Below are 12612 nucleotides of genomic sequence, written 5' to 3' on the forward strand. Positions count from 1 at the left end.
ATTTCAAATTTATTTTTTCTGTAAGAATCCTGCAAAAGCTGCAAAGAGCTGGAAAGATAAGGATTCCCATCAGCCACAGGGCCAGATCCCCAGAATAAATGTTCTGCATTCCATGCAGGGTACTCATTATTGGAAATGAGTGCTCTATTTCAGCATGAATTGAGATTTGTAGTAGAATGGTGCCACTTTCCATCTTTGAATAAAGTCGTGTACTTAAGTTAGTGATTGTATTGGAAGATAGATGTGGGTACAGTGTAGGTTAGTAGACATTTTGTTGGTCTTTATAGTCCTGATATGATGAGATTCAAAATTAAGCACAGTCACACTAAAGGTGTGTTTGCAACATTTCTAGTGTTCCCACTCCTCACATCGAAAAGGCTGACAATATGTTACACACACATTCACCATGCTGTATGGACAAGACAGAGTTCTACTATTTCTTTTCTTTTTTTGTTTTTTTTTTGTTTGTTTTGTTGTTGTTTTTTTTTTTTTTGCCAGTCCTGGGCTTGAGCTCAGGGCCTGAGCACTGTCCTTGGACTTTCTCAAGGCTAGAGCTCTACCACTTGAGCCTCAGCACCACTTCCGGCTTTTTTCTATGTATGTGGTACCGAGGAATTAAACCCAGGTCTTCGTGCGTGCTAGGTAAGCACTCTACCACTAGGCCAAACTCTGGGCCCCGTGAGTTCTACTATTTCTGTTCAAGAACCAGCTACAATAATCCAGATGGGAAATAATTTTGATAAAGAATGTTTGAACCACTCACTCTTTGATATATACACCCACCCCAAAATACCTATATACACATCTTGGTTTACAAATACAATTTAATCGTTGATTTTTGGTATTATCTCCATTATATTTTAATACACTACAATAATGCTTTAGATTAATACCAAGTTTGGACGTCAGGAATCCCATTATTACAATGTCACACTAGGCAACCTCTTTTGTTCATGGGAAAGCAATTCTTTGTCCACTCTCACAAGCCTTGTGACCTTGGACACTCTCTGATATGTCTGTGACAGATACTGCTGAACCCTACATGTTATCTCCACCTGAGACAATTATACAACAGAGAATTCTGGGCCTGGGCAATTTGTTCTGTTACTGACTAAAAACCTTGCAGAGCCACTAAAAATATATAAGCCAACTTCTCTTCCTGTCACAACCAAGGTGATGTTGACAATTCGAATTTTCTTCATTTTCCTTTTCAAGCATCTTTTTCAAAACTTAATGTACAGTACATGACTGTTTTTGTTCTGACAGAAAATCAGAGAGTTCAGTAGATCAGACAAAGTAAGGAATCTATGACAACCCTACATCACCTCAATTTAACTAATGTCCAGCTTGCTTATCTGTAAGACCTGCAGTTCTTTTGGTAACCATACGTTCCATGGCAGGAGCAATTATTATTTTTTTTTTACCACAGCATGGTCATGTGCTTGCTTATCAATCTTGTGAAAGGTGTTTCTGACAAGCCTTCATAAGTTTTGTTAATTTTATCTGCAAAACTTAGTGCCCAATCTGATTTATTTCAACACACTAAGTGCTATTTTGATTTTAACAGTGCTCAAGGCTGCATATAAAATCGAAAATAAAATCAGAGCCTATCCCTAAGTAGAATACAGCTCATGGATTGAAATAAAGAGGCAAACTGTAAATTTTATTTTTTCCAAGTCATACAATATTGATGTTGGGTATTTGTTCCCAAACATGGTAAGCCATAGGATTTCTTACATGTATTCCAAGTTATTACATTTAAAAGGAGTGCTCCGCTAGAGAAACTATCCATTGTTTGAATTTTCCCAGAGTACCTGACAGAAAGGGTCTAGTTAACTATTGCATTGGAATTAGTTCAATCATTTATAATGAATTATACTCAGTATATGTCTGTGATTCCAAGCTCTTCAAAAAGGAAGAAACAAGTTATAAGAAAGGCATTCCATGACATAGTAGGATGATGAATGATGATGAATGATGATGACAAATATGCTGTTTTTTTAAGTTTCAAATGTTGTCCCCATATAGAAATGAGAAACATTTGAGGAGACAGGCTTAGCTGATGTGAACATTGTCCAAGGCATTCATGTAACAGAACATTACACTGTATCCCATTAATATGCACAACTATCTTTTTTTTGTTTTTCTCTTCTCAAATTACTAGGTACTAGTTCTTAGGATTTAAATCAGCATTCCATTCTTAAATAGAAACCATAGCATTCTAAACTATGTGTATAACTTTTATCAGGTAAACATTCTCCTGGGGACTGTAGGCAAAACTCAAGTGGTAAAATGTTTGCAAAGCAAGGCCCTGAGTTCAAACCTCAGTATTGCCAAAAAAAAAAAGTTTGAACTCAGGAGATAGTCTTACAAACTCTCATAAGGGATATATTATATGATGCCATAGGAATGCATTGCTGATTTCTCTTCAACATGTCCTAGGATACTTCGAACCATAAAATCGCACACAAACACATTTTCTTCTGTAAAGTCAATTATTTAGGAATTGGAAAAAGAAGATAACTCTTGGTTATTCCTATTAAACTTTAAAAAAAATATTTCCTTTAATAAGGCAGAGTAGAATAATTAGGCAATTTTTTTTTTTTGTGGGTCATGGGGCTTGAACTGGGTTTGGGCATTGTCCCTGAGTTCTTCAGCTCAAGGCTACTGCCCTACCCTTGAGCCAAGCCCCACTTCCCATTTTCTAGAGGTTAATTGGAGATAAGAGTCTCTGGTCCTTTTGTGCCCAGGCTGGCTTTGAACCTTGATCTCGGCCTCCTGAGTAGCTAGGATTACAGGAGTGAGTCACCGTGCCCGGCAAATTTTTTGTATTTTTCTTTCCTGGTAGCCTATTCAGGTCTTTATCTTGACTCACTGGAAACTGATGGCTAAATACCTACAGCTTCATTATTAATCAGTTTTCACTTGAGGTCAATAATTAATCCATCTTTGTGATTGCAGTTTGGATGGGCATGTAATGAGCTATTTAGCTCCCAGAGTTTTCCTTCCTCTCTATTCCTGACTGGTATTGCTTTATCTGCTCAACAAGTCTGGAGAACAGCAGGAGGCACCAGCCTCCTACTCTGCACCTGGTATCTTCCCCAGGCTTTCTGTCTCATGAACCTCCAGCCTCAGATTCACTACATTGTGCTTTGTCTTTAAACAAATCCTAAAGGGCAGATGCCCACCTTGACCCTTCAAAGTCTCACATGTCCCCAGATGCTTCCTGCATAAGCAACTGCAGTCCTTGAGCTTCAGAGGACTCCCAAACTATGAACCATTTTCTGAATGTACAGTAGTTCTGACACCCTGTTATGATGACGTGGATTGGCTTTATTTTTATAATGGAATCTACCTAAGCAGCCTGCACAATACCCAAAGATCCTTCTCCCAGAAATCTCAGAGACCCCTGCTCAGAGGCAGCAGCTGTTAGTTTAAGAGTGTTGGCATTCTTGTCCTCTCTAGGGACTGTTCCCTCTCCCTCTGAAACATTAAACTGTAGTCCACCCTAAGGTCTTAATCACTAAACGTTCATTTTTTCCCCCACCCTATTTTCAAGTTTTATTTCTGCACCTATTTGGCATGAGGATCCTAAAGTCCAGACCCATGGGGTTTTATTCTCAGTGCAGAAGGCATGAAAAGTAGCATAAATTAACCCTAAGCTCCAGGAACAGTATCCTGATGCTAACTCTCAGGAAAGCATAACAAATTGTGTAGCTTATAAATGCAGTTATTCTTCTTTTGAATTACTCTTAGATTTTCCCATATTTTTCCCATCTGTCTCTGTACAGTGGAAAAACTTCTAATTTTGTCAGTACTCAGTGATCAAAACTTTTATAGGCCATTAGGGTCTTTGGCTTTTGTTTGCATTCAATTTAAGGGTATGTTTTCCACTTTTTAATTTTAATTTATTTTTAGATAAGAGAATGTGGACCTGAATGTAGTACATAAGAAAGTATAATCCAAGAAGTCTTGTTCTGTCTCCTGTCTTCCATTTACCACCTCTATGCTTAAGCAGTTTTGTGTGTGTATGTGTGTCTAGCTGTTTTGTTAATTAAGGAGCTCCTGACTCCCTTTGTTTAGCAACAAAGCTCTTTATCCAATCCTAGAGTTTTTCCTCACAAATTCAACAAGGTCCTAACCCTCTCTTCAAGGAAGCCAGAGACACTAGAATGTCCCTTTCGTTTTGTGGTCATATATTCTAATCTTTCCCCTGTTTTTCTAGAGCTGGGTGTAAAGAGGTTCTCTATTTACCTTATTTGATAGGAGATCATAAGACCTCCTATTACTATTGTAGGAAGGAATGCTTCAGAAGCCAACAAAAATTGAAGCTGAGAGGCCTGGCTGGGTCTTCCTGTCTATCAGTGTTCTATCATATCACTTTTGTCCAATGACATTTATGCATGGTTATTCACACTTCAGTCATGCATATGCAATGATGTCTGTATAAAAATTTGAAAGTACAGGGTTCCCAGAGCTTCTGAGCAGCAGAACAAATGAAGAAATTCCTGGAGGGCAGCATAGCCAAAGAGGGCATGGAAGCCCTCTGTGCTTCCCAGGCATCTCAAATTCCTCATCTCTTTATCTGTGTCCTTTGTAATTTCTTCATTTCTTTCCTTCCTTCCTTCCTTCCTTCCTTCCTTCCTTCCTTCCATTTTCTTCCTCCTCCTCCTCCTCCTCCTCCTCCTGCTCCTCCTCCTCCTCCTCCTCCTCTTCTTCTTCTTCTTCTTCTTCTTCTTCTTCTTCTTCTTCTTCTTCTTCTTCTTCTTCTTCTCCTCCTCCTCCTCCTTCTGCTTTTCCTTCCCCTTCTGCTTCTGCTTCTTCTGTTTCTTCCTCTTCACTATTATTGGAGCTGGGCATTAGGCAGTGTCTGGGAACTGTCTCAGCATTTGTCACTCAAGGCTAGCCTTCTACCACTTGAGAACAGGTCTACTTATGGCTTTCTGGTAGCTAATTAAAGATGAAGACTCATACAGATTCCTCCTCAGGCTGGTTTTGAACCTTGATCCTTTTACCTCAGCTTCCTGAGTAGGTAGGATTACAGACAGGAGGAGACATTGCAGTTGTTTTTTTTTTTTTTTTTTTTTTTTTATAAACAACTGGGAAGTGTTTCCCTAAGTTGTATGGCCTACTCTAGCAAGGTAATCAAACCTTAGGAGTGAGTTGTGAAAACTCTAATTTAAACTCTGATTTAAGCATTGGTAAAATGACCTGAGCCCTGTGTTTAGCATCTGAAGTTGGGAAGGCAAGGCTTGGAGGCTGAGCCCCCAAACTGTAGGATCAGATATTATCTCTAGGCAATGTCAGGACAGAATTGAATTAGAAGATGCCTGGCTAGTGTTCGTTGCTACAGAATTGCCTTCTGCCTGGCATGTGAGGGAAATTGACACACATCAAAAGTGAGCTGTATTGTGGGAGTCCAGTGAGAGAAAATGAATCTGGGCTTTGATTTCTACTGTTACATCACGTTCAATTTTACATATTTTTTCTTTCATTTAAAAATGTTTATTAAGAATAGTAGCCCTTCATTCCTTTATTAGGAATATACTTATACAACATTTAATATATAATAAATATTTTCTCCTAGTCTGTAATTTAATTGTTAACTTCATTGTAGTATATACAGCTATACAATTTGTTGCTTTATTCTTTTACATAGTCATATTTGTCAAGGTTGTAATGTGATTTTTTTTAAAGTTCTATACCAGCTGGCCACAGTGGCTCATGCCTATAATCCTAGTTACTCTGTAGGCGAAGATCTGAGGATGGAGGTTCAAAGCCAGCCTGGGCAGTAAAGAATGTGAGACTCTTATCTACAATTAATCACTAGACAATGAGAAGTGGAGCTGTGGCTCATGGGTAAGGTAATAACCTTAAGCTGAAAATCTCAGGGATAGTACCCAGGCCCAAAGTTCAAGCCCCATGACCCACAAAAATATTTGCATACCCATGTTATAAAGGAATTTTTCCCTAGTGTTAATAAGGTTTGATGTCTTTTATATTTGGAATTTCCTATGGTAAGTTGACTAAAACCTGTCTGTTTAAACTATCTCAGTTGTTCTTGTTGTTGTGGATTGAACTCAGGGTACTGTCCCTGAGCTGTTTTGCTCAAGGCTACTACTTACTACATAAGTCACAGCTCCACTTCTGGCTTTTAGGTTGGTTAATTAGAGATATGAGTCTCAAAGTGTTTCTTGCATGGGCTTGCTTTAAATTGTGATTCTCAGATCTCAGCCTCCTTAGTAGCTAGGATTACAGATAGGAGCCACTGGTGAACAGCTTTCTTTTACTGTTTTCTATCATAGGAATTTTTCCCCTCCCCCAGGCCCTGCAATGTGTGTTTCTGTTTGGCTGCCTTTGCTACATTTTTATTTAAGATTTTATTTTATATTTTGCCAGTCCTGAGCCTTGAACTCAGGCCCTGAGCACTGTCCTTGGGCTTTCTCAAGACTAGCGCTCTACCACTTGAGACACAGCACCACTTCCAGCTTTTTTCTATGTATGTGGTACCAAGGAATTGAACCGGGTTCTTCATACATGCTAGGCAAGAACTCTACCACTAGGCAGAATTCCTGGCCCCACTTTGCTACATTTTTATAGCTGATAGGTAGTATATATAATAGTTGAAGTACATATACACGGTAGAGTAGTTAAATCTAGCTAATCAACACCTGCCATACCTCATCATTTTTTGTGGTGGGAAAACTCTTTTTATGTAATTATAGCTCAATGAGAAGGAATAGTTTTCAGGGGATCTACAAGTTAATGATGATAAGCTTTGTTATTATAGCTGCTTAAATTGGTAATTTGCCCTCATTATTTCCATTCTTCCATATAAATATGCCATAGCATTCCCTCTGCTGACAGCTTTCATTGTGATTGTTCAATATTTTTATTCATTACTTATAGAAAATTGACAATTTCAGTATATATTTCTTCTCTGACTTGTTTAATTTCTAAATAAAAGTTTCTTTCATTATAATTTTGGTACTATTTTTCATTGTGTTGTAGTCAGAAATTATTAGTTTAATTATTTCTGCTTGGTGGAACTTAACGCTTACCATAATATGTAGATAATTTTGGAGAATTTTTCCATGTGCACTTTCTCAATAAATGGGAATGAGAACCCATAGCTCTTCTTAACTAACCATAATGATTAGTTCTTCTATATCTGTAATTATGCTATCTTGATTTATTATTGAGAGCAAAGTACATGTTGTTTATGTAATTCTTGTACTTTCTTCTGTAATTATGTTTATATAGGTGGCTTGTGTTTTTCAGTGTGCATATATTCATAACTGCTGAGCCTTCATTATGAACCGAGACTTTCATTGTTAAGAATTTCTTGCCACATAGTATTTTGACTTGAAGCCTTCATGATAATGGGATTGTAATCCTCATTTTAATTTGAATATATTTTTTTCTGTTTGTTTGGCATATGTTTGACCAATCCTTTTATTTTAGCTTTTTTGAAATACCTCTATTAAGTGTGCATTTTTTTAAAATTAGGGAGTAACATTTCCTTTCTGAGTCAATTAGATTTTGTTTGTTAAGAGCAATTTTTCTTATAACTATAATAAAAATATTGGTGATACCTCCCATCCATAGCTTGTTGATTGGGTGGGTGCTGTGTCACCAAAAGAGAGAGGCCCCGGATCATACCTAATTTGTAAGTAAATTCTTGATCTGAGGTCAACAAGACAGTCAGATTAAGTAACTGAAATCTATTTTGAAGAAAGTGAACTGGGCAAGAAGCAAGCATAAAGGGGATCAAAGTAGGGAAAGAGGAAATAAAACTATCCCTCTTTGTAGATGACATGATTCTGTATTTAAAGAATCCTATAGACTCTACTCCCAAGCTCCTTGAGCTGATTCAAAACTTTGGAAGAGTAGCAGGCTATAAAATCAAGCCTCAAAAATCAACTGCCTTCCTTTACGCCAACAGTGAGAGGAATGAAGCAATAATCAGGAAAGAAACTCCTTTCACAATAGCCTCAAAGAAAATAAAGTACCTAGGAATTAGCTTAACTAAGAATATACAGGACCTTTTTGATGAAAACTTTAAAACCCTAAAAAAGGAAATTAAAGCAGAACTAAGGAAATGGAAAAAACCTCCCATGCTCCTGGATTGGAAGAATCAACACTGTGAAAATGACAATCTTGCCAAGGGCTATCTACAAATTCAACGCAATACCCATCAATATCCCAATGGCATTCTTTAAAGAAATAGAAGAGGCAATTCAAAATTTCATATGGAATAATTAAAGACCCCATATAACAAAAACACTTCTTAGCAGAAAGAACAGCACTGGAGGAATTTCAATTCCAAACTTTAGACTCTATTACAGAGCTATAATTCTCAAAACAGCTTGGTACTGGCACAAGAATAGGCCTGAAGACCAATGGAATAGAACTGAGGACCCAGATACTAAACCACAGACCTATGGCCACCTCATCTTTGACAAGGGAGCCAAAAAATTAGAATGGAAGAAAGACAGCCTCTTCAACAAGTAGTGCTGGCAGAACTGGTTAAGCACCTGCAGAAAACTAAAGTTGGATCCTTCTTTGTCACCTTGCACTAGAATTAACTCCAAATGGATCAAAGACCTGGAGGTAAAAGCTGACACACTGAAAATTTTATAGGAAGGAATAGGAGATACACTAAGGCCTCCTTGGCACAGGTAGAAACTTTCTTAATAATGACCAAGAATCACAACAAATCAGAGAAAGGCTGGATAAGTGGGACTGCATTAAACTGCAGAGCTTTTGTATGGCAAAGGACATAGCTAGTAAATTAATTAGGAAGCCTACAGAGTGGGAGAAGATCTTCACCAACCAAACAACGGACAAAGGTCTCATATCTAAAATATATCAACAACTCAAAAAATTGAATCACTCCAAAACTAATCTCCAAAGTAACAACCATCCCATTAAAAAATGGGCCAAAGACTTAAAGAGAGTCTTCTCTGAAGAAGAAACAAAAATGGCCTATAGACACATGAAGAAATGCTCAACATCTCTGGTCATAAAAGAAATGCAAATCAAAACAACTTTAAGATTCCACCTCACTCCAGTTAGAATGGCCAGGATCAGGAAAATGAATAATAACAGATGCTGGAGGGGATGTGGCCAGGAGGGATCACTACTACACTGTTGGTGGGAGTGCAAACTCCTTCAACCACTATGGAAAGCAGTGTGGCAGTACCTCAAAAGGCAAAACATAGAACTCCCCTATGACCCAGCAATTGCACTACTTGGCATTTACCCAACCATCCAGAATCACAGGCATACTAAACCCACTAGCACAACAATGTTCATTGCAGCACTATTCACCATAGCAAAGATATGGAACCAACCTAGATGTCCCTCAGTTGATGAGTGGATCAACAAGTTGTGATATTTGTACACAATGGAATTCTATGCTGCTGTCAGAAAGAATGACATTGCCCCATTTGTTAGGAAATGGAAAGGCTTAGAAAAAATCATATTAAGTGAAGTAAGCCAGACTCAAAGGAACTTAGGCTCAATGGTTTCCCTCATTCGTCATAATCAGTAGAAACCTTGGGCTCTACTAGCAGTGATCTGCAATAGAGCAAAATCTTGATACATAAGGCCATATAGTATGAAGCTAATTGAAAGGACCTCCAGGATATTGAAACAAAAGCCATATAACAAATGATTGTTGTCCTTAATGTACTATGTTGTCTCTCATCTCCTTTGCTGTCCCTTGGTTATCTCATATTGTTACAGTATCTCACTTTGTTATCTGATATATTGAATTTATTTGTATTTGGTTATTTGAAATTTGATAGGGAAGGGGGGAAAACCAAGATGAGTGGGGGGTGTGGGGGGGAGGATAATGGGTACCAAGACATGTGAAAGGGTATCAATGTATGTGAATTAATGCACCTTCTATCTGGCAAAGATCACGTAACCCTTTTACTAATTACAATAAAAATTTTTTTTAAATAAATAAATTAAAAAAAGAAAAAAAAGAAGAAAAAAAAATGAACTGGGCCACTGCTATTCTATATGGATTCAGGATACAGAATTGAAAATGAAGAGACCAAAATAATAAGTTAAAAATGATTATAAAGCCAGTTAGATGGTGATCAGATGCAAAATGAACAAACAGACAAATCCAGACAATGAATGGGTGGGAATCTTAACTGAGTGAAAGAGACACACATAGAAAGCATAGTTTAAAAGAAAGATAATAAAAGAAATAAAAATAAAAGAAAGATAATGAGACAGACAAAAGAGAACTTTTTAGGCTTTCTATAGCTAGTATGCTGGTGTCTTTCCAATAAGAAATAATATAATTAGGCTTCTACATATTACTCTTTTGTGGCTGTGTGTGTGTGTGTGTGTGTGTGTGTGTGTATGAGGAGGAGCTGGAGAAGGAGAGCGAGAGGGAGAGGGAGAGGGAGAAGGGAGAAGGGAGAAGGGAGAGGGAGAAGGGAGAGAAAGTCAGAGACTTGGGGCTTGAACTCAGGACCTGGGCACTGTCCTTTAGCTTTATTTGCTCAAGGCTAGTGTTCTTTCACTTCAGCCACAGCTCTACTGGACTTTTCGGTGCCTAATTGAAGATAAGACTCTTTATGGACTTTCCTATTTGGGCTGTCTTTGATAGCAACCTTCAGATCCCAGCCTCCTGAGTAGCTAGGATTATAGAGCAGCATCTGGCTAAATTGCTTTTATATATAAAATCTTCTATCAGTGTGACAATAAATCATCTGTATACTTGTCTAATGTTCTTGAATGCAACACGTTTGGCTGTAGAGATGCTATGTTCAGCTACAAAGTGTACCATCCTCCCTCCCCCATCCCACCACCCCCTGTCTCAGACCTGAAAGCAATTGTATTGTGTTACCAAGGCAACTTTCCAAAACCAGGGAAGCTCTAAAGTCTAAAGCCCTTATATCCTCAATACTTTTGGATGAACTATGAGTCTGTGTTTAACAAGACAATACCGAAAAACAAAGCCATTAACATGTTCCCTGTGAGGCTATGAATTAGTGCTCATTTGTAAAGGAGAGGTAGAAGTCTGATAACATATAGTTAAAGAGTGGAAGGATGCAGACCCTGCAGTCAAAAATTCTTTGAGAATGTATCATTTCTAAATTTGTAGGAACATATTAAAAGAGTAATATTTTAATGTATCTGGAACAGGTGACACATGCTGTTAGAACTAATAGTCCCTAATAGTCAATTTATTGGAGGACTGTGGAATTATAGAAACTTTGGAGCAGCAGACTACCACTGTACAAACTTAAACTGGTAAGATGTGGTAATATCCATTTACACTGAAAAACACCCTTGATATTTTATGAGAGACTCTTCAAGCTTAAAATTAATAGACACCATCATATGCAACTTATTTAAAAGTTACTTGCATTCACATAGAAAATACTGAAAATAGATTCACCATAATGGTAATGTCTAGATGGCAGAACTGTCACTAGTTCTGATTTCCTTTTGATTACTGTGAAATTTTTTCTATACTGGCATTTCTAACTACTATAGTAATGACACTGCTAAATTTTGCTGTACTATTTAAGCATATCAATATCATGTCTTAATTTTGAAATTATATGCATATATACATATATATGAAATAAGAGAAATATCACATTCATCATCTTTGTTAAAGTAACTTAGAAGGGACTCTGTGTCTATGTGGTGAGAGTTCACTGCTATAATATTAGTTACATAGGAGGCTGAGATCCAGAGGATTGCAGTTTGAAGCCAGCCTGGACAGAAAAATCTGTAAATCTCAACCTCAATAATAACTGGCACAAAACTGGGCCAGATATATGACCTGAGTGATGGAGCACACTTGAGCAAGCAAGTCCAGCGAGCATGAGGTTTTAAAATTCAAACTCCAGGGGTGGCAAATATACAAATAAATAAAGGCTGAGTGTCTAACAAAAATAGTACCAAGAAGCAAAGCATAGTTTTCAAATGGTATCTTTGCGCCAATAGTACAATTTATAGTATTGTTGATGTTTTCAGTGTGTTTGTGTATTAAAATTAACCATGGAAAATTAGAGACATGAACCATATTGTTAAGGAAAGCATGCTCAGAATTTAGACTTTAAAAATATGCCCAGTGAGTATAAACTGGCAGCATTCAAATTCTGACCCACATGGAGTAAACACCAAGCTAACCAGCTTCAATAGTAGGGGATCCGTTGAGAATTTATAATGTCTTTGTTTCAGTCATCTGAAACAATTTGCAATCCTCAGAAATATATTTTGAAAATATGATTTTTATCCTGAAATGCTCCTTTAGCAATACAAATAAGAGGGCCGTATGCTCTTTCAGGAAAGCAATTTGCCTTCTGGGTTGCGCAGAATGGTGATAACGTGATGATAAGCCGTCCCACTGCTTGGCGTGGGTAAAATAGCTAGACCCAGCAGTCAATCTGCAGAGGAGACAGCTCTGCGTTTTCAACTGCCAATTTTCAAGTCACTGCTTCTCCTTCCTACAAGATGCATCTGAAATTTGGTGCTAACTCAGAACATTTTATTCTGCCTTGGTAGGCCATTTCTGCAATCCATGAACAATTAAATTATATTACTTTTTATGAGGAAATTGTGAAATCTGTG

The 12612-nt window shown here is 37.6% G+C and overlaps 1 protein-coding gene across 1 annotated transcript in view; it reads left to right on the forward strand.

Moving 5' to 3' along the window:
• Window positions 1-12612, forward strand: part of Magi2 (membrane associated guanylate kinase, WW and PDZ domain containing 2) — a 1234376-nt gene that overhangs the window by 907253 nt on the left and 314511 nt on the right. The window lies entirely within an intron of this gene.

Source organism: Megascapheus bottae, chromosome 5, assembly GCF_031878675.1.
Source record: "Megascapheus bottae isolate mThoBot1 chromosome 5, mThoBot2.hap1, whole genome shotgun sequence".
Taxonomy (NCBI): domain Eukaryota; kingdom Metazoa; phylum Chordata; class Mammalia; order Rodentia; family Geomyidae; genus Megascapheus; species Megascapheus bottae.